Here is a 23,440-nt window from a genome sequence, read left to right as displayed (position 1 = left end):
TTCATTCTAAAATATCCAACTATTAGAGGTCGTACCCACCAAATTAAAACAGATTAAATGCAGTATGTGGTAGTTGAACCAAGTCGTCTCCCAACGACCAATGTTCTTGTTCAAATCTTCAATTTTCAAACAAACACAACATCAAAAGGGGGGATTTTGACAGATTCCAGAAATTCACACAACAATAAAACGTAATTGCAATTTAGATTAAACAGCCATGAAATTAGCAGTGATTCCTCGCTTTGAATGAAATTTCACCCATCACAGCTTACAACTGAATTGGTTTCGTTATTCCTCATGAAATTCGATGTTGAAAAACTAAGTGGAGGTTAACCACGAATTCAACATGCAATTAAAAAATACAAGCGTTCATAAATTTGTCAAAGTTCATTAAGCATGAAAATCAACTAAAACGAGTTGCATACTCTGAAAATTAAGCAAAACCAGATTAGGTTCTTCAATTAAAACAAACGCAAATCCACAACGAAGAAACAACAAAACCCACCGAACAAAACATTAATCTCAATGTTTCATTTCATTATTTGCAAGGAATCAGTGCATACGAAAATTAGTTGCCCATGGATTTCGAATTAGGGTTCAATAGAAATTGAGATTCAACCATTTAAATGAGTTCAAATTAGTGCAGAAAACTTAAAATGGTGCAAGAAATGAAAATGTGCAAGGAGAGAAAAGGGAAGAACGAAAGCAACACTGAAAAACGTTAAATGCTTCAATATAAATGTTACCCAAGGTGCAGAAAACAAGAAATTCCACAATGGGTGCTGTCCATGACTCATAAAATGTGAAAAACGAGTGGAAACGTGAAAAATCAACTTGTGCCTCCATGGGTCACCTTCCAAAGCTTCAAAAACCTAAAAATAGAGAGTGGGGAAGATGATGTGGTCAAATCAATTATGCCACTACTATTTACAAAAATGGCACAACTAGGTGTAGAATTACAAAAATGCCACTACTGGGCCTCAAATGTGGCCCATTCACTTAGATGACGTGGAAATGACGTAGAAATGATGTGGCAACTCTCTTCAACTGAATATTAATGTCCAAGCTCCAAAATTGCTTCACCCAAATACCTAAAAATAATTAAAAATGAAAATTAGGCCAAATAATGTGAAATTAACCCAATTCGGAACAATGGACCAATAAAGCCCAATAGATGAAAACACACTAAAGATAAACAATTAAGCACTAAAAAACTATCAAATGAGTACACAAAGGCTAGTGGAATGGAGGAAAGTAATGACTCATCATACACCCTGGTCTTTGATGCTCTACCTTGGCTTTTTGACATGTGATGACTATATATTTATGTCCTTATTTAGTCTTTCATTTGAATTATTAATTGTGATAATTAGGCTTATTGAGTTTGTGAAATAAAAATGGCTTAAAAATTTTTTTTAGTTGCATAAATTATTTTTTGGATATTCAGATATTTATTAATGTAACTGAGGTTCAATTTGGTTCATTAAAGGTATGAAGTTAAATTCTTCCAAATTTTAAAATAAGGCCAAAATTAGTAAATTCTGAAAGAAATATACTAGGAGCGAAATGCATCCCTAGTTTTTACTTAAACACTCTCTTTCTGAAATAGCCCATGCAAAACCTACTCTTACACCTTTTCATCTCCCATTTTCACCCCTCCTACCTTTCTAAACATAAACACCTTTCATATAATGTCACATGGTGATCCTAACACACTCATTTGAACCAATACGAAGCTGCTAAATGGCCAAGTTCATCATGCACCCTCTCACCAACCAAAATAGATCTTCACTACACGAAAATGGTCAATAAACAACATTCTTTAGATAACACTTATTTGATTAAGCGCTCTAAATCAAAACACGAAAACCAAAGACAACACGTTATAAATATGCTTATACATTGATAGTGCTTCATCCAAAAGGTGCTATTGATTTATATATGTTCTTGCATGCACAATATGAAATTATTATGAGACCCAAACAATATCTTACCACGGTCTTCAAATTCCCCGAGTGGATTCTCAATAGTCTTGTTTGTCCGCCAAGTATTTGTAATCTACTTTCTTACGTAGGTCATGAGATAAAATTGTACCTACAAAAAGAGGCTTCAACGATTAATTCACTAAAAATGCTCAAAAGTCAAATCTCTAATTAGGATACTAACGAATTGCATACCTTTAATTACTTGGGTCCACCTATATTTATATAAATTTAATTAGCTTTTTATTAATTTTCACACCTTTATGGGCCCAGGCATTGAGCCTTTGATCAGGTTTAGTTGGGTTTGACCACGTTTAATTGGTTTTGCATTATAGACCCAGTTCCTTTAGGGCCTTCCTCAATTGATTCTACTTTGTCTAAGTTAAGAGAGGCTCGCAAACATGTCGACATATCGTTGTGTTTTCTATGTCTATTATATTTTTACTTACCATCCGCTAATGTGCTTAGTGTGACATCCGTGTAAATTTATATTTTAGTTGGTGGTTCCACGTGATTGGACGGCTTTGCCACGGCGTAGGCGACCCTTGATGCATCTAGATCTACCAAAGAGAGTGCTGCTACAACAATCGTCTTGAGAAGTTCGGGATAAAAGAAGGGAAAATGCAATCTGACAAGAAAGGGAAGACAAAAGTAATCAACCTTGCCCTCTAACTCAATATTCAACTCATAAAATCTCTTGTTAAAACTTGAATCATAAGGGTGTAATAATTGTGATCTAATTGTTTTTAAACCTTTGCAAGTCCCTGTGGAGACGAATTTATACTACAATGCAACAGTACACTTGTTGTAAACAGAATTGTTAATAAAACCTCATCAAGTTTTTGGCATCGTTACTAGGGACTTTTTAAAAAGCCTAAGCAATAATTGACACACCAAAATTGTTTAATCCTCTTCTATTATGATTACGTTTATTTTTATATGCCAACGAAAGAAGGACAGATCTTGCTTTTTGATCCAAAAATAGAGAAGACAGCCAGAAGGAATAACAGCAAGAATAAGAGGCAGAAACAAACTACAAAATCACAGCAACAACATGAAAATACAACTAATTCAGTTACAGATTTCCCCCTCAATTTGAGCACTATGGCAGAAGGTATGCAACAAAGAAGAACTAGGAGATTATGCAATTCAATAAGGGCCTAGACATTTTTCCAACATTGTTAGACTTGCAAAAGTTATAGAAATGAAGCCAACAGTACTTTCACTGATGTCATCCAATCAGTTTGCAGGAATGGATAATGAGGATCCCTACAACCATCTATCCACTTTTTATGAGTTGTGTGGAACCATGAGAGTTGTAGAAGAAAATCAGGAAGTTGCATATTTAAGACTCTTTCCATTTTCTCTAACAAGAAAAGCTAAGACTTCGTTACAATCACAACCAAATTAAAGATTGACCCATTAGGAAGATGTAAAAGGAAATTCTTGATCACATTTTTTCCTCCTTCTAAATATTTCGAAGCCAAATCTGCTATAGCCATATTCTCTCAAACAAATGATGAACCACTTTGTGAGGCATGGGAGATATTGAAATCCTTGTTAAGAAAATATCCAAATCATGGTTTTGATGAGTTAGCCCAGCTGAACATGTTCTGTAACGGACTGCAACCACAAGAAAAATTGTTGTTGGATGCAACCACATAAGGCTCCATGATGACAAAAAGTGCTAGAGAAGCAATAAAGATCATAGACTCAATTGCTGCTAGCGACTATTAAGCACACCATGATAGAAACCCTCCAGCAAAAAGTGGAATCCTGGAACTTGATACACAAACTACTATACTGGCACAAAACAAACTCATCTCTCAACAAATGGAAGAATTAAAAAAATAGAGGACTAAGATGCAGATTGGAGCATCCTCGATACCCTCCTCACAACAACTTTTAAAATGTGATTTCTGCTCAGGAAATCATTCAAATGGCCATCGGGAAGATGTTGAACAAGAGGAGCAATTGAATTATTTGAATAATAAAAGAATACCAGAATCTTTCAACAACAACTACAATCAAAATGCTAGATAGATGAACAATTCAAGTCTTTATCAAAACTGAAGGATATATGTAGGATCAAATCAGAGACAAGCCAATCCACACACTGAGAAGTTAACCAAACTGGAAGACACACTAGCTTAGTTGATCAAGGTATCAACCACAAACCAGAAAACCACTGGATCATTAATAAATAATCTGGAATTACATATTACACAACTTGCTAAACAAATGGCAAAACAACAAGAAGGTCAATTCTCGATAAACACAAAGGTAAATCCAAAAGAACACTACCAATCCATTACCACTAGAAAAAGGACTATTATAGAAAAATAAATTGGAGAAAACCTAGAGAATAGAGAAATAGAAAAAAAAACTGAAAAGAAAAAAATTGAGAGTGAAAAGAAAGAAGAAGAAAAATAATTGAGAACGGAGAAGAAGGAAAAGATCATGTGGTGAATCTGTCATATCCTCATCTTCCAACGAGGCAGGATCGTGAGAGACAATTCACTAGATTCTTAGAAATGATTAAGAAGCTATAGATCAATATTCCTTTCACTAAAGCTTAGGAACAAATGCCTACTAATAGCTTCCTCCTCAAGCTAGGTTGGGCCAAAGCTTGAAATGGTGACTATGGTGGATGGTGGATTCACGAAAGCTTGGTGTTGAGAGAAAATGGCTCTTAGTTTTGGTGATTTAATTGTGGGATGAAGGTTGTTTGTGGAGCTCTAAGAGAGTTTAGGCCAACTCTAGAGAAATGGGTGCTAAAGGGACCTCTTTGGATGCTCTAGCAAGTGACTACGAGCAGTATGGCTCAAAAATAATTTTGGCAGCATAACATTATCATTCTCAAAGTGAGAAATACCAGGGGGGGACACCTTTATTTATAGAGTAAGGTGTCTCCAAAATGGTTAAAACCCTAGAATGCTAACATGCACTAAAACCATAAAAATGCTATCTTGGTGAATGAGAGTTTGACATGTGACAATCCTCACTCTCACAAAAACAAACCGCTCATGTGTTGCCATGTGAAAAGCTACTTTATGAAAAGTCTCTCCAATAGAATAATGACACATGGCCATTACCTATGTAAGAGAATTCTCATTTAAAGATCTTGCCATGTGGCACATGTGGGATGCGCTTCCTAAGCCCACTTGATTAACATAATTAAACATCAAAAAGCTTATGTAGACGCATATGATGCTCCCTACTTAAGCAAGATTGTTTTTAAAACCCTACACTACTTGGCCCTTAACATAATGCCTAAATATTCATAATCTACTAAAGATACTCCATTGTGGCCTAAAAGAAAAGAGCTTTGCTTCACCTTGCAAAGATGACTCTATCTCTTCATGAAAGTACTTGGCCATACTAGGAGGGTATGCCATCACCTACTTATGCCAAATTCATGAAGGAATTATTGACCAAAAAGTGAACAATCATGGAGCAAGAAATAATAGAATTGGAAGCGGATTGTAGTGCCATCATCCAATACACTTTGCCTTAGAAATTCAGTGATCCTGGTAGTTTCACACTACCTGTGGCAATTGGAGACTTAATAGTGGGAAAAGCATTATTGGACTTAGGGGCAAGCATCAACTTGATGCCTTTGTCTATGCTAAAAAAGATTGGGGATATAGAACTACAACCCACACGAATGACTCTACTGTTGGCAGACAGGCCAGTAAAACATCCACGTGGAATTGTACAGGACTTACTGATCAAGGTAGATAAATTCTACTTCCCTGTAGATTTTGAAGTAATGGATATTGAAGAAGGCGTGGATGTGCCTTTGATACTAGGCAGACCATTTATGAAAACAACAAGAGTAATCATAGATGTGGATAAAGGAAAACTAAAGGTGAGAGTGCAAGATGAAGAAGTCAATTTTAATGTGTTTGAAGCAATGAAATATCCTACTGAATCTAAGGATTGCCTTAGAATTGACACTTTAGAAGTAGTGTACTCCAAAGCAAGGAGAAATTTCTCAACAACAAAACCCTTTGAGAAAGCCATAATGGAATTAGAAGATTCTCTTATTGAGGAAGCCATAACAGACTGGATAACAGAATTGGAACGAAACAAAACAACTAATTCAAGCTCAGAATCAAGAATTGCGCTTAGCGCAACAAAAGAAGATCAGTTAGTACAATTAGAGTTGAAACAACTGCCACCACACCTAAAGTATATCTTCTTAGAAGAAGGCAAGCCTGTCATCATAAGCAATAAGTTATCTGAAGAAGAAGAAGAGAAATTGATAGAAGTTTTCCAAAGAAATAAGCAAGCAATAGGATGGAAACTCATGGATTTGAAAGGGATAAACCCACCCTATTGTATGCACAAAATCCTGATGGAAGAAACTTACAAAATAGTGGCTCAACCCCAAAGAAGACTCAATCCTGCAATGAAAGAGGTGGTGAGAAAAGAAGTGGTCAAACTACTAGAAGCTAGAATGATATATCCAATCTCATATAGTTCTTGGGTAAGTCCAGTACAAGTGGTTCCAAAAAAGGCAGGGATAACAGATGTAGAAATGAAAGGAATGCATTGATCCCTTCGAGGAATATCACTAGCCGGAGGATGTGTATCGACTATAGGAAGCTTAATCAAGCTACAAGAAAGGATCACTTTCCTCTACCCTTCATGGATCAAATGTTTTAGAAGGTTGGCATGACAAGCCTATTACTGTTTTTTAGATGGATACTCTAGTTACAACCATATTGTTGTGGATCCAAAGGACCAAGAGAAAACATCTTTAACTTGCCCCTTTGGGATTTTTGCATATAGAAGAATGTCCTTTGGATTATGCAATGCTCTAGCCATATTCCAAAGATGTATGACGACAATTTTTTCAGATATGGTTGAGAAAAGCATGGAAATTTTCATGGATGACTTCTCAGTCTTTAGGCCTTCATTTGAAAAATGCTTGGGGTATTTTGAACTAGTCCTCCAAAGGTGTAAGGAGACTAACCTATTCCTGAATTGGGAGAAATATCATTTTATGGTAGAAGAAGGCATTGTTCTTGGCCATAAAATTTCACGCAAAGGAATAGAGGTGGATCCAATCAAAGTGGAGGTCATTTCTAAATTACCTCCCTCAACCAATGTTAAAGGAATATGGAGTTTTCTGGGACATGCTGCATTCTACAGAAGATTCATCAAAGACTTCTCAAAAATTGCTTAGCCACTAAGCAACTTGTTGGTAAAAGACACAAAGTTCAACTTTGATGAAGATTGTGTGAGAGCTTTTCAACTATTAAAGTAGGAATTGTGTACTGCACCAGTTATCAAAGCACCAAATTGGTCCCTTAACTTTGAATTGATGTGTGATGCAAGTGATCATGCAATATAAGCAATGTTGGGCCAAAGAAAGGAAAAAAAGTTCCATGTGATACACTATGCTAGCAAAGTCTTAAATGAAACACAAAGCAACTATGCAACTATAGAAAAAGAACTGCTCACTATAGTGTATGGCTTGGAAAAATTCAGAGCTTATCTGATAGGTACCCCAATCACAATCTTCACAGATCTTGCAGCCATCAAATACCCCCTTACTAAAGCTTACTCAAAACCAAGGTTGATAAGAGGGATTTTACTCCTTCAGGAATTTGATCTAGTGATCAAAGATAAAAAAAAAAGGGCAGTGAAAATGTTATAGCAAACCATTTATCCATATTGGACAACAAGAAAGTCAAAAGCAAGTAGTTGGAAATAGAAGACGTTTTCCTTGATGAAAGGTTGTTCGTGATAACTGAAAGACCATGGTTCGCTGACATTGCTAACTTAAAAGCTACTAGTGTGGTTACAAAAGGATACAACTGGAATCAAAAGAAGAAATTCTTCAAAGATGCCTCTTAATTCATCTGGGAAGACCCTCACTTGTTCAAAATTGCTGCAGATGGATTACTAAGGAGGTGCATATTTGGTGAGTAAATTAAGGATGTATTGTGGCATTGTCACGACTCTCCTTATGGAAGCCATTTTAGTGTAGAACGCACTACAGTAAAAATTCTGCAAGTAGGATTCTACTAGCCTTCCATATTTAAGGATGCATTTGAATACTGCAAGCAATGTGACAAATGCCATAGGAGTGGTAGAATCTTAAGAAGACATGAGTTACCATTACAAAACGTTGTGGCAGTTGAAATCTTTTACTGTTGGGGAATAAACTTCTTTGGACCTTTAACACCATCTCACTCCCAAGAATATATCCTAGTGGTAGTTGAATATGTATCTAGATGGGTTGAAGCCATAGTTGTACAAAAAAGATAATTCTAGGATAGTAGTAAAATTCTTAAAGAAACAAATCTTTTGCATATTTGGATCTCCTATAGTTCTGCTCAGCAATGGAGGAACTCACTTTTGCAATGAACAACTCAGAAAGGTGCTAGAGCATTATAATGTTAAACACAAAGTCATCACCCCTTATCATCCTCAAGAAAACGGACAAGCAGAAGTGTCCAGCAAAGAGTTAAAAAGAATCCTAGAAAAGACTGTTGCAACTTCTAGAAAAGTCTGGGCAACAAAACTAAATGAAGCTTTATGGGCATACAAAACAACATTTAAACACCTATAGGGATGACTCCTTTCCAACTTGTTTAAGGGAAGTCTTGTCACTTTCTAGTGGAACTAGAACATAAGGCATTCTGAGGCCTTGAATTATGATTTCAAAAATGTTGGTGAAAAAATGATGATTCAAGTACATGAGTTGGAAGAGCTACGACTTCAAGCCTAGAACTCGTCCAACATATACAAAAACAAAATTAAGGCTTACCATGACAAAAAAATAATGAAGAGAGAATTTAAGGTAGGACAACCTGTTCTGCTTTACAACTCAAGGTTGAGATTATAGCTAGGGAAGTTGAAATCAAAATGGTCTGGCCCATTTATCATCAAGAACATACATCCATGTGGAGCTATAGAAATTGAGGATGTTGTTAAAGGGGATAATTGGATAGTCCATGGGCATCGACTTAAGGCTTATAAAGGTGGTGATATAGACTCAGTGCCTTTGACCACTCATCACTAAGATCCTTGAACAAGTAAGTTGTCAAGCTAAATACATTAAACATGCCCTATAGGGAGGCAACCCAAATAATAAAACTTTTTCTCTCTCCATTCTTTCTTTAAAAATAAAAAGCAGACTAAAGTATTGAGGTGTCTAATGGCTTCGGGTGGATGGAGACTGATGCCAAAACCCATCATAGACCTCAGTTATTAATTGAACCGAGGCCATAAAGTTTATTTAGGGCTCAAACGCGAACCCCTTTTTCCTCTTCTTCTTCCCTGCGCTCTGCATTTCTTGTCTCTCTCTCTGCAACCTGACCATGCTACCACCACGCTGCTCCAACCATCATCGTGTCGCCTCTGGTTGTTCGTTGCACCTCTATTTCACCGCTTTCCATTTTTCTCTACAACTTATTTTCTCGTATCTCTTTCTACAGCTTGTACCTCTACTGCCGCTGCCACCACGCTGCTCCAGCCACCATCGCCTTGCCTCCGTTGGTTCGCTGCACCTTCATTTCCTACACCTCCATTTCGTGCATGGCTATTTCGTACACCTCCTTCTCCGTTTTCCGATAACTATCGCGTTGTCATTCCTCCAAGGTAAGTTTCCAATGCGTTTTTGTTTCGTTTTCCGTTTTGTATATATTAATTTTCAATTTTGGTTATTGTGAGTATTGATTTGCATTGGGATTGAAATTGTTTGGAGTGTTTTGAGTAATTTTGTGAGAGAATTGGGTCTCAATTTAAGAGCATTGCGTCTGAAATTTAGAGCATTGAGTTTGAATTTAAGAAAATTGTAACAACACTATAATTAAATAGGTAATATATTTTGTTAAGGTTTTTGGTTGTTTTTTCTTTCATTTGTTACTTGTGACCTTTTCTTGTGTTTTTTTGTCTCTTATAGCTCTCGAACGCGTTGCATTGTATCATTTTCCATTATCATTTGCTTTTTACGCTCCCAAGTTCCTAATTCTAATATTTTCCTATGATTTTGTAGTTTGTTATGTAGTAGTTTTATATTTTATATATGTGGTTAGTTATTTGTTTAAATATGTTGTTTGTTTTTCTTATATTGTGAGTTAGCCTTAGTTTTTCGTTTGAGATTCAATACGAAAATTATGTATTGTCCCCAAGTTTTCATTTTAAAGAAGCTACATTTTTTTTAAATTAATATAAGGGGATACAATACTAATAATTTAAATGTATTGAGTCTTGAATTGTCCAATTGAACAGTTTAAGAAGATTAATCACTTTCTAGTAGTTTATTAGTGCATATATATTTTAAAATATATATCTTAAAATTCATGAATATTTGTCAATTGTGTTTTGTATTGATCTTCGGGTGCATATTTGATTGTGGTTGATAATCACTTTCATTTCGTGTATCCTGAAGGGTAATGCGAAATGCTGGCAAAATTTCGTGAAATTTAAGATATGTATTTTAAAAGTAATATGTACCAGTAAAATAAAGAAAGTGAATATCCTTGAATGGAATAGGGTCACACATGATTACGACGTGATCATTGATTCAAAGATTATTGAAATTGTTCATGCAATTTCAGTATATATATATATATATATATATATATGTATGGATCGAGATTGGATTAATTTACCACATATCAGTGCTGAGTATAAGAATGGAGTAGCAGAATTTATAAAATTTGCGCAACGTTATGAAGGTAGAAGTGATGATGAGGTGAAGTTCAGATGTCCTTGTGTCAACTGTTTGAATGGGAGAAAATTGAATGCAACTCAAGTTAGGGAACATCTTATTTGTGATGGTTTCCTTAGAAATTATACATTATGGATATGGCACAGCGAATTAATAGACTTTCCAACTGTTTCTCGAATTGAACATGTTGTCGATTCCACCATGAAAGAGCGATGTGAAGAAGACAATATGGAGGACATGATACGGGATGTTGGCGTAGAAGCTTTTGCACAAGTGCATGTCTGTGAGATGATGTCTACTAATTCGGAAACTCTGTTGTATGTTTATTCAACTAAGTTCACGCGATTATCAGTGGTTTTAAGACTTATGAATTTGAAAGCGGCCAATGGTTGGACAAATAAAAGCTTCACATAATTGCTTGTGCTCTTGAATGAAATGTTTCCTGAGGGAAATACTCTATCCACTCAAAACTATGACGCTAAGAAAATTCTTTATCCGATGGGTATGGAGTATAAAAGGATACATGCATGTCCTAATGATTGCATATTATACAAAAAAGAATTTGAAGATTTGAAAAAATGTCCAAAGTGTTGGTCATCACGGTACAAGCAGAGAAATAGTGAAGATAGTGTCAAATAGAGAAGGAAGGATCTGCTTTGAAAGTAGTCTGGTACCTTCCAATTGTGCCCAGACTTAAGCGTTTGTTTGCAAATCCTAAAGATGTTAAAAACCTTAGATGACATGCAACTGTGAGAAGATGTGACAGACTACTTCGTCATCTAGTTGATTTAATGAAATGGAAAAATATTGACAGGAATTTCTCAAGTTCGCTGAAGAATGTAGAAATATTTGTTTTGGCTTAGCTATCGATGGAATGAATTCATTTGGTAATTTAAGTACAAACCACAGTTGTTGGCCTGTTATATTATTCATTTACAACTTTTCTCCTAGACTCTGCATGAAGAGAAAATATATGATGTTGTCTATGATGATATCCGGTCAAAAGCAACCTGGAAATGACATAGATGTATATCTCAATCCCCTAGTTGAAGACTTGAAGTTGTTGTAGGTTGATGGTGTTGAAGTATTTGATGTTGTTACTTCTGAAACTTTCATTATGCATGCAATGTTATTTTGCACCATTAATGATTTTCCAGCTTTTGGTAATTTGTCGGGGTACAGTGTCAAGGGTCATAAAGCAGGTCCTATATGTGAAGAAAGCATTGCATCTCATCAATTGAAAAATGGAAGGAAGATCGTGTATCTGCGCCATCGAAGGTTTTTACAAGCTAATCATCCTTATCGAAGGTTAAAGAAAGCATTCAATGGACATCAAGAGAATGACAAAGCACCAACTCCATTAATTGGCATTCAAATTCATGAAAAAGTTAATAAAGTACATCATGTATTTGGTAAAACGTCCAAGAAGTCATCTACATCGAGCCCTTGGAGGAAAAAATCAATATTCTTTGATCTTCCATATTGGTTGAAGTTACAAGTTAGGCATTACATAGATGTCATGCATTTAGAGAAAAATGTGTGTGATAGCTTGATTGGTACACTACTTAACATTCAGAGAAAGACAAAAGATGGAGTAAATGCTCGTTTGGATTTGGTTGAAATGAAGATCCGAGAAGACTTGGCATCAAGGGAGGTTGGTAGGCGTACTTATTTGCCCCCTGCATGTTACATTATGTCCAGGAAAGAGAAGATAAGTTTTTGCTTATGTTTAAAAGTACCTCAAGGATACTCTTCAAATATTCAGAGTTTAGTTTCCATGCAAGACTTGAAGCTTGTTGGCCTAAAGTCTCACGATTTCCACATCTTAATGCAACAATTGTTATCTATAGCTATTCGTGGAATTTTACCCAAAAACGTTAGACAAACTATAACGCGTTTGACTGCATTCTTCTCTGCAATTTGTAGCAGAGTCATTGACCCTTTAAAGTTAGATGAACTTCAAGCCGAGATTATTATCATCTTGTGTCAGCTAGATATGTTTTCTCTCCATCATTTTTTGACATCATGGTACATTTACTTGTTCATCTAGTGAGAGAAATCAAGTTTTATGGACCAATATACTTAAGATGGATGTATCCCATTGAACGTTACATGAAGATTTTGAAAGGGTATGTGAAAAATCAATATCGTTCAGAAGCTTCAATGATCGAAAGGTATATTACTGAAGAAAGTGTCGAGTTTTGTTCAGATTACATGGCAAAAGTAAAACTGATAAGTAACAACATCCGAGGTGTGAGTGTGGTTAGCAAAGATCACGAAGATTTGTTGCAAGCACACCTATACATATTGAACAACACATGAGGTAATGCCTTACTTATCTGCACATAAAGTCATTATGAAAGAGAACAATCCAAGACAATCAGAGAAATGACATATGATGGAGTATAATAGAACATTCATGCCTTAGTTTAAATCTGAGGTTTTGAAAGATTCGTAATGTTCTGAGACTTTGATGTGGTTAGCGAATGGGTTAAAATTTGATGTCATTTGTTGTACAAGTTATGAAATCAATAATTGCACATTCTATACGAAGTCTTTGGATGACAAAAGCAAAGTACAAAATAGCAGAGTCAGTCTTGAAGCTGAGATGCTACAATTTTCTACATCTAAAGATTAAAATCCTATATTTGGATCAATGACATATTGTGGTGTAATACAAGAGATATGGGATATTGATTATACTATGTTTACTATTCCACTGTTCAAATATAAGTGGTTTGACAATAAGAGTGGTGTCAAAATGGATGAATCAGGAATGACTCTAGTTGATTTTTGAAAGGTGGGTTATCGAGATGAGCCATTTATTATGGCACAACAAGCATCTCAATTTTTCTATGTTAAAGATCTTGCGTCTGAACACTGGTTTGTCGTTCTTCATGGAAAAAAACAGATTGATCCTAATGAAGAAAATCTAAGTGATCTTAATATTGTTGTCACCCACCCATTTAGAAGAACAATAAATGTTGATGAAATCCCTCTAGTTGATGATGTACATGCAATTCGAGAAGGTCACGATGAAGGAATATACATATGACCAATCAATAACTATATGTATGCAATTTGTGTTCTTGTTAAAATTTAGTTGTTTTGTTAAATAATGTTTTATATGTGATTTTATATGTTGTTTATTAATGTTTTTGTGATGTTTTAATTTCACAGATATATGGTTGAACATCATAGTTCATCAGAGGATGAAGCACCCACTAAGAGACCCATCATAGGAGCCACTAGGTTGAGACAACTCTTGATTAGAAGAGCTAATGGTCAGAAAACACCTGTTGATATTAAAGTCGAAACTAGAATGCCTAGAGGTCGTTATGTGGACATCTTCAAAAGCTATTTAGGAATGTTCACGCGAGAGATAATATCAATCATTGCTCCATCATTTGATCATGTCACTGAAGTTGATCGGGACATGATATGGCAGGATTTATTGGTAACTAATATTAATGTTATTAACATTATACTTTAATTTTGTTGATAATATGTTAAATATTATTGATGACATTTTCTATATTGCTGCTAACGTTTGATATTTCAAATGTGGCGACGCTTAAACACAAATGTTTGTCATCGGTGGCTGAGAAATTTCATGGTTTTAAGACCAAGTTGACGTCTAAGTATGTCTTTGGATCTAAAAAGAATGAAAATCCATTGTTGAAATACACCTGGATTGATGAAGACACATGGCGTCCGTTTCTTGAGCTTCGAACATTTGAGGGATGACAAGTATGTTTATTTGAAATCATCAATTGCACAATTGATAATTATGCACAATTTGAACTAATTCATAAAGTGGGTTTTATATGTTACAGGAAAAGAGAAAAAAAAGGCTCAAAGCATAAGTGCTCAAAATAAAAACCCGCACATATTGTCTCGTGGTGGGTATAGAAAACTTGAAGAGAAGATAATGTCAGAAAAGAAAAAATCTAGGCCCTCACCTTCTAAGGGTGAAGATATTGAGCCTCCTTCAGCACCATCACGTCATCAAAAGTGGAAGTTAGCCCGTATATGCACATCAGGCAATTACACTTCTGAATCTGCACGAGAAATCTTTGAGAAAATTGTAAGTTACAATTCTTCTCTAAATAACTCGTTTGTGTTTTATTATATGATTTTTTTATAACTCTATATGTTACATTGCATGATTTGTTGGTTGAGCAGAGCTCCCAAGGAGGATTCACTCCAGAAGGTCGTCATGACATACTTGTTGCTGTAATTGGACGGCCTGAGCACCCTAGACGTGTGTGTGGTGCTGGATCAGGAGTCGGTATACACCAATTTTTTGGTTCCTCCTCTCGTCAGTCTTCATGCAGTCACAGTGCTGATTATGAAGAAAGACTGATGGTGAAGAATCATCATGAGGGTGAAAGAAGAACTTATGCGCCAATTTAAGAATTATTGGCATTCGTTCGCCAGTAGATCCTCCGCCAAAACTAGACCCATTTGTGCCTCCCACGCATAAATCTTTTTTCTATAAGTTATGAATTGAATAAATGATATTTAATAAAATAATTGAATAACATTAATAAATCATTGACTCTAACAAGTAGAAGCAAAAAGGGGAGTTGTTCAGTTCCACCTAGGGATGACATGGACGACACTCATCCATGTCAACTATATATTTGGGATGGTACAGAGAAGACACTAGTGGCTCATAGAAAAGTATTTGAGGCAGCCATAGTTCTTCATGGCATGGAGTTATCAGAGGATGAGGTTAAGGTCACGGTAGAGGAGGTTCTCGTGTAGTTTGGTTTAGTTCATGTGCCAACAGATGTGGTATATACTGTGGCACAAGCATTCTAATGTTTCCTTGCCTGGACTAGAGATTTGGTTGATCTAACCCCCTGGTACAAACTCTCAAACCTACAATATACTAAATTTTTAAGTTTACATGTTTATTATATTCAAACTTAAATTATATTCCATTTTAACTGAAATTGCATCAATATAGGAAAATCCTCAACCAAAGAAGATTCTTCTCTCTTTGGACGATCCTCTTGGTGCATTACTCCAACTTGCAGAAATCATAGATGATAAGTCGATGCAGGTTCCTTGGGATTCTAACATTTTTGGGAGAGACCTTGAGATCCCACTTTACTTGCATTCCCAAGATGTCTTGGAGCTTGCAAGGGGACAAGAGGAACTAAATATTACCATTATTCAATTATGGATGATGTAAGTCTTTCAATCATTATATTTAATTATTTGATATATATATATATATATATATATATATATACTTATATCAAATCAATTTTATGTTTAGGTATTTGTCTGTTGTCACTAAAACTATGGAGTTGAATGATCTATATGGGTTTGTAGACCCCCAAATCACTCATGAAGGCAACCAGTTTGATGACACCCAAGCATATGTGACCAAATGCTTTCAACACGAAAAAAAAATTTATTTTGTCCCTTATGGTACTGGGTAACTAATTTTTGTTAACATCTGAATATAATATGTCATTTTAATGCATAACAATGAATTTATTTTCTTCTCAGGCGTCATTGGCAGTTACTTATGGTTTCCCTAAGGGAGAACCTTGCTATGTGGTTTTGCTCTCTGCACCGCCCTACCCCAACCATCTTAGACAAGTGATAGATTGGTAAGAAACATCAATGTCAATCTTATGAATATGGCATGTTATATAAAAGTATCCTAACTTATTCCCTTTATCATAGTTCAATTGTTAGACATAACATGTTGTTAGAGAGATCAACAACTAAGGCAAAATATCTTGCATGGCCCTCTAGGTTTAATATTTCTATCCATATATTTATAATTGTTTGATTTGATTTTCTTCCTTAATTAATTTTAATGTTTTTTATATAATGTAGTGTAATAGACAAACCGACTCATATGAGTGCGGTTACTAAATAATGCAATGGATGACAACCATTGTGCATGCTCGTATTACAACTAATTGGGAAATGATAATATATATTTGAATTAAAATAAATACTTTGCAATATACTAAAGTTTCGTATACTAAAATTGTCTTTCTATATACTAACTTAAGTTAATGTCTTATTTTGTATACATTCAAGAGTCCTGCGCCAATTCCCACAAAGTCCATAAAGTTTGGTAGGATAGCATGTGCAAAATTCATAATTCAGATGCACAATAGTATTGATTAGGATATATGTATTTAGATTGTGGATATTCCAATTATCTTTTAAATGTATTTGGATTATGGATGTTTGATAAAATATTTTGTTCTGGTTTGAGCGGGTTTCTGAAAAAAAAATATGCAGGTTTAAATGTGGGAATGACAATAAAATAGAAAATGTATTTTAAAAAAACAGTAAAATAGGCCTCGGTTCTTACAAAACCTGAAGCAAGAAGGTAGTTTATGGCTTCGGTTCTTACCATAACCGAGGCCAAAGGCTCTGCGAATTTTTTAATAAATTAAAAATGTTATGAACCTATGGCTTTGGTTAATGATGAGGGATTATCTTGTTTCTTTTGGAGATTATTGAATATGGTGTGAGTTGATTAAGAAAGCTAAGTGAAATCCCCACTAGACATTAAGATAACAAGCTATCTAGATGTGAAGGTTCCTTTCACAAAGCTCAAGAGAAGAAGATGATGGATTGATTGAAAACAAAAAGGAAATGGAAAGCACATAAACCATAGAAAACCAAGAATAATTAAAGGAAGAAGAAAACATAAAATGGAAAGGAAAGAAATGGTAAAAAATGTGAGAAGCACGCCACTACAAGGCTAGGCTAGAAGCCATGGCAACCTTGAAGATGAGTGGATGTGTGCCGCCACTTGCTATGCAAGATAAGGCTTAAAAGTATTCACTCCCAAGGGAGGAAACCCTCACAAATGGTTGAGACACAAGTGTGTTTTTACTTCAAAATGTTCAACCCTTTTACATGTCTAGGAGCACCCCTTATATAGAAGAGTTTAGGGGCCTCTAAGTAAATAAAAGATGCCTAAGGATGTCTCTACAAAAACCTAACCCTAGCTTCTAGAAACTAGGTCAAATAAGGTTACAAAAATGAGAGACAAAAGTGCTAACTATGGTGTGTGCAAGGCTAATTTCGTTCTAGCACAAAAGGAGACAAAAAATGTGTCTCATATGTCTCCAAAAAGTGGCCAAAGTGTGCTAAATTCAAAGGAGACCAAAGGTACATAGGTACACTTGCTTTATGCTTTTTTGTTTATGCTTTATGCCTTTGCTTTACTCTCTCCTCCACATCATTTATGCTCCCCAATCACCATGCGCCACCTAGCATTGCTTTCTTACTCCTAATTAACCTACAAAGCAAATAAACATAGATTAGCATGTTGGCTTAAGTCAAGTCAACTATAGTCAACAAGTCAAACCTAGTCAAAGGTCAACAAGTCAACTAAATTTGATTAAACTAAGTCAACTTAAGGAATCAAAAATAACAAACACAAATGAAAAGGATGAAGGATTAGTGAACTTCCTTTGTAAACATGCTTAGTCTTCTTAAGCATGTGCCTCCATCCTTGGTTGGGGTCAATCCTTCATCAGTTCACGATAGACTCGAGGCAAAAAAGGGCATCTATGGCTCTGGTTCGTCTACAACCAAGGCAGAAAAGCGCCTCTATGGTCTCGGGTGATAATAGAGGCCAAAAGGCACCCCATTTTGGCCTCGCCCCAATATGCCTCGGTTATAAAACCGAGGCAGAATAACAAAAACAACCGGGGCCAAAAGCCTTTATTGCATTGGTGCAAGCTGAAGTTAATGAACCAGCAGAGCAGCCAACCACGAATGAATACACACCACCTACTGCTATTGGACCACAACAAGCTGAAGCAGAACCTAAAGAAGAGGGAGTGAATGAGGAAGAAGATGAGTTGTTAATTAGGAGTCCCCCTCTAAACCAGAACCAAAAGACTTCTTTGATATCCACCCTCTTAGAGGAAGCATTTGAAAAAAAGATTTGTCCTTAAACTAATTGCATTTAGTATGTATATATTAGTAGTAGTTTTCATTAGATTTTTCTTTTGTCTGATCTATTCTCTTTGCATCCCAAGCATTGCATAACCTGTTTTCTTTGCATTCCAAGAATCTCATTAGACATCATGCATTTGTTTCATTAGATTTTTCTTTTGTCTGATTTACTTTTTTGCACCACAAACACTACATAATATGTTGCATCTCATATATTGCACATCATGTTTTGTTTTCACCCCAAGCCTCTCGTAATCATCTTCCTTTCCTTACATTTTTCTTTTGTCTGATCTACATTATAAGCATTTACATGCATATCATGCATCCATGTCCCTTCATTAGATTTTGCTTTTGTCTGACCAAATTGCATACACTATCAAACTTGTTTTGTTTGCACCTCAAGAATCTGCCTACACCTTATATTACAATAGTATGACATGTTTTTACAAATGTAATCCAAAATATGTTATGTTTGCACTCCAAGCACCAAAGGTCAGCTTGCTTCTGTAGTGTTTGAAATATTTAGATTTTGCCTTTGTCTAACTCCACCCTTAAGTACCACTTTGTAGAAATTCGGCCTCGCTTTTTATTAAGACAAGCCATTATGTTTTGACCGATCAACAAAGGGCTAATTGAACAAAGGGATATGGGAGCATAAGGTTTGGAAATGGGTGCTAGAAAATTTTAGATCAAAGGAATAAATAAACCCCATGTAGATTGTGAATCCACCTAGCAAGAAGAGAAGCCAAACACACTGAGGAAGAGAAATCCTTGTTGATAGCATGAGTTGGTTTTGCTAAAAAATTTCTGATAACCATCCTAAAGCAGGCACTCAAGGAAAGGATCAAGGTAATCTTGGATGTTTCTCACCCAAAACAGTAGCCACCTCCTTAGTACAAAAAATCAGACCTCAGACCTTTAAATCTCACTCATAAAAAGAAAACAAACCATTCCTTCACGAATAAGATGGACTGGTGTAGGGAAAAGAAAAAAGGGGAAAGGAATCGTAACCAAGAAAGGAGGAAGAAAGAAAAAGGTGCAGAAAAGTAATGAAAAATGGCATAAATGAAAAATGAAGGTTAAGGGATGAAAACAATGATGATCCCAAATGATTAAAACAAGAAAATCCCTTGGTTATAGCACGCACCTTAAACCATCTTATCAGTGGATTTTTGTTCCTTAAAGAAAAACCATGGATTCTTCTCAACCTTAGCCACATTACAAGCCATAAAAGTCCTCGGTGATCCTTGATGCTTACTTATAAGGTGACAAATGAAATGAGATGAAAAACCAACAAAGGCTTGAAAGCAATGGTTGAGTGAAATGCCTGAAAATTGCGCAGAGAAAAGGGATCAAAACAGTGGGAATTGTAGGAGGTTCTTTTAACCTTTGCATAAGAATAGAACCTATTCCATCTTTTGCTACCAATAACATCTTTGCTAAATTATTTCTTTTGTTTGAATTGTTAATAAAGTGCAATACAAATTTCCTTAGTTTTGGTTTGTTTGAGGACAAACAAATTTCTAAAGTAGGGGCATGTGATAAGTGTCTGCACAATTTTCATTTTGCATAATAAATTAGACACTTATCTTAGGTGGAAAAGCACTTCTCTCAAGAAAACATACCTTCTTTTTCTTAAACATCATGCCTCCAAACTTTTTGGATGATAAATGAGAATTCTTAATTAAATGTCACTTTTTTGTAGAAAAACAAAGTAAAAAGCTATTGAGTGGTTGAGCCACCCCAACCCAGCTCAACCACAACAGTTGAAGATACAAAACACAGTCAGAAGTCATGTTGCTAAGCCAAAGGAACGTTGTTGAGCCACAAACTTGAAAGTGGACCAGAGGTGAAAAGAACCCAATGAACTCAATGAAAGAAGAATCTCAACACTGGTCTGAACTTAAGGTAAACTCAAACAAAAAAGAAATCCAGGACATGAATATTGTGTGGCTGAGCCTGGGAAAACTGGTTGAGCACCGACTATAACAAACTATAAAATAGTGACTCCTTCCTCCTGCTAAAAGCAACCAGATCTGTAGAGAATATGTTCTCTTATATTCTTTCTTCCTAAAATTTCCATAGATCAATTGTATAGGGGAGAAGAGAAATGCATAGTTTGAATTTGAGAAGATCGATGCTCACATTGAGTGCCTAAGACATTAAAGAGGCAAGGTTGTTTGTAATTGAATTCCCTTTCTTTTATGATGAATTTATCTTCTATTTTATCCCTTACTATTTAAGATTATTTTGCTGTAAGTTGTTTAATTAAATTGTGATAATTTAGCTGGTTTAAACTAAGGTGAGAAACTAGTTTGAATTATGGTCCAACAAACTTGCCAAACCTATACTGGTGCTAGATTAAGTATCCAGAGGGGATGTTAGGTGGAGGGAAAAGGCTTGAGAAGTAATGCAGGGGTTTACGCTGTCAAAAGTTGAGAGATCACCTTGAGTTTAAATTCCTTAGGTTCTAGATAGTGAAAATGCATCTAGATCTACCAAAGAGAGGGCTTCCAGAGCAATCATCTTAAGAAGTTTGAGATAAAAGAAGGGAAATTGTAATCTGATGAGAAAGGGAAGACAAAAGCAATCAACTTTGCCCTCTAATTCAATATTCAACTCATAAAATCTCTTGTTGAAACTTGAATCATAAGGGTGTAATAGTTGTGATCTAATTGTTGTTACACTTTTGTAAGTCCTTGTGGAGATGACTTTATACTACAATGCAACAGTACACTTGTTGTAAATAGGACTGTTAATAAAACCTCATCAAGGTGCTTTAGAGTGAACCAAATAGGTGTTTCATGTTATTTTTCGGATTTCTGACGTTGATTGTGGGGTCGAGCGCTGGCTTCTTTTTGCCAGGCGCTAAGCCTCTGGTTTTTTAGCGTTGGGCACCATTAGAGATGGCAAATGAACCTGTACCCGTGGATATTGTCCGAACTCATCCCGTTTTTACAGAGAATCCCCGCATTAACTAAGCATGGGTATGGGTATAAGAAATCCAAGACTTTTTCAATTGGATATAGGGATGGGGATATACATATCTGCTTTGTCCTCGTCCCCATACCTACCATAATACCCGTCCCCGCCATATCCCTATCCCCGTTTGATTTATTAAAATATTCATAGTTTGTTATTTTTCTGTTAAATTATCTTAAGTTTCTCCTGTTGAATGGTTTGACAAAATAATTTGTTTCAATGTTATGAATTTTTGCTTATCATTAGCTCATGGAAGGTGCCTTGTGATGAGGAGAGATTACAAGATATTTCATGCCAACTTCTGTAAAACAAAATTGATCTAGTTTTACTTTTTTAGTTATACTTTTTTAGGTTGTCATACTAGGATTTTCAATTCTGATATGTGAAGAGATCCATGGTTTAATAATGGTCATTTTATTTCCTCAAATTAAAGTAATAGTCAAGATTAGTCAGAGAGAGAGCAACTTGAAGTTGTGTTAGAAACTTTACTTTTTGACAATGCCACTCTTGCATAGAATGTGATGCACCTTTATATTTTCCCTGCCTAGTATATTTACTTACCAAAACTTTTTATTGTTTGGTCTTTTTAACTTTGTGTCAACAATCCTATATGCCAAAGTCATAGACAAATGAAGGAGGTGGTTTATATACATAAATCAAATACACAGAAGACAATAATTTTGTAAGTTTATATATCATATGAAAACCAAATAACTTTGATGCACAACATACAAAATACAACCATTCACAACAATTTAGGGACTTTTGATCAACACTAAACTAAGTTACATTAACTACAACAACAAAATAAACAATTCCTATTAACTGCTTCACTCATTTCTCATACAACTTATTACTTTTCTCTAAACTATAAATATTCCTCCTCAGTCTGAAGATAACACCATTCCTTTCGTCAATATCATCTTCTCCACACCACTTGAAATAGTTACACCCAACAAATTCTTCATTTCCTCTCTCTTGATAAAATCAAGAACAAAACAATAAAAAATATTTACAATCAATAATTATAAAAAAAAATTGAGAAACAAACTCGCAGATCTAATCTTAAAATTTGGGCAACCCTAAAATTTCTTCCCAACATTCTAGTTGTTCTGGCAGTTCTCATGACAACAACCTCTCCACACTGGCTAATGGGAGTCACACCCAACCTCTTCCACCCACTACTAGGAGAGGAGACACCACAATTTTGATTGCTCGAACATGTGCAAGACCTACACGAGTTAACTTGGGACATGCCTCTCAACACCACAAACTGGGGACAATATGGTTATAGGAATTGACAACAACAATGAACGAAAGGAGAGAATGAATTTAGGAACCTGGCCAACATTTAGGGTTCATGATTCACTTTTACAGAAAAAGAACCTTTTCTACTTATGCCACGTCAATTGCTCCTTCTTCCGAAAAACTTTGACACGTATCAGTTGAATTTTGCCACCTCAGTATTGTTTGAACGGTGTTTGTTTAAATTAAACGAAGAGGACTAAATTGAATCACTTTAGAAAACATAAGGACCAAATTGAGACAACGAGTAATTGGAGGGCCATTTTAAAACTACTTAACAAATAAAAGGACTAAAAGAGTAATTTAATCAAAATATAATTTTTCAAATGTCAACAAATAATTGCATAAAAAAAATCATCAAATTTATAAAACTAATAATATACATAATAATAAAAACTAGTTAAAAAAATAATAAACTTACCTCAGACTAGAAACATGGTACTTCTTTGAGTGGCAAGGCAAGATCTCTTTTGTAGTGGGCAACGACAAAGGTGGCAGGTCAAAACAGAGGCAATGAAGAGTT

The 23,440-nt window shown here is 35.4% G+C and overlaps 1 non-coding gene across 1 annotated transcript; it reads right to left on the bottom strand.

The window, feature by feature from the left end:
- Positions 1–3,462: 3,462 nt before the first annotated feature.
- On the bottom strand, positions 3,463–3,568 carry LOC114170922. Its single transcript, XR_003601275.1, has one exon. It is a non-coding gene; the product is annotated as a small nucleolar RNA R71 (small nucleolar RNA).
- Positions 3,569–23,440: the final 19,872 nt, after the last annotated feature.

This window comes from Vigna unguiculata, chromosome 11, assembly GCF_004118075.2.
Source record: "Vigna unguiculata cultivar IT97K-499-35 chromosome 11, ASM411807v1, whole genome shotgun sequence".
Lineage (NCBI taxonomy): Eukaryota > Viridiplantae > Streptophyta > Magnoliopsida > Fabales > Fabaceae > Vigna > Vigna unguiculata.
Note: the sequence above shows the minus strand (reverse complement) of the source record. Positions and strands in the feature narration are given on the sequence as shown.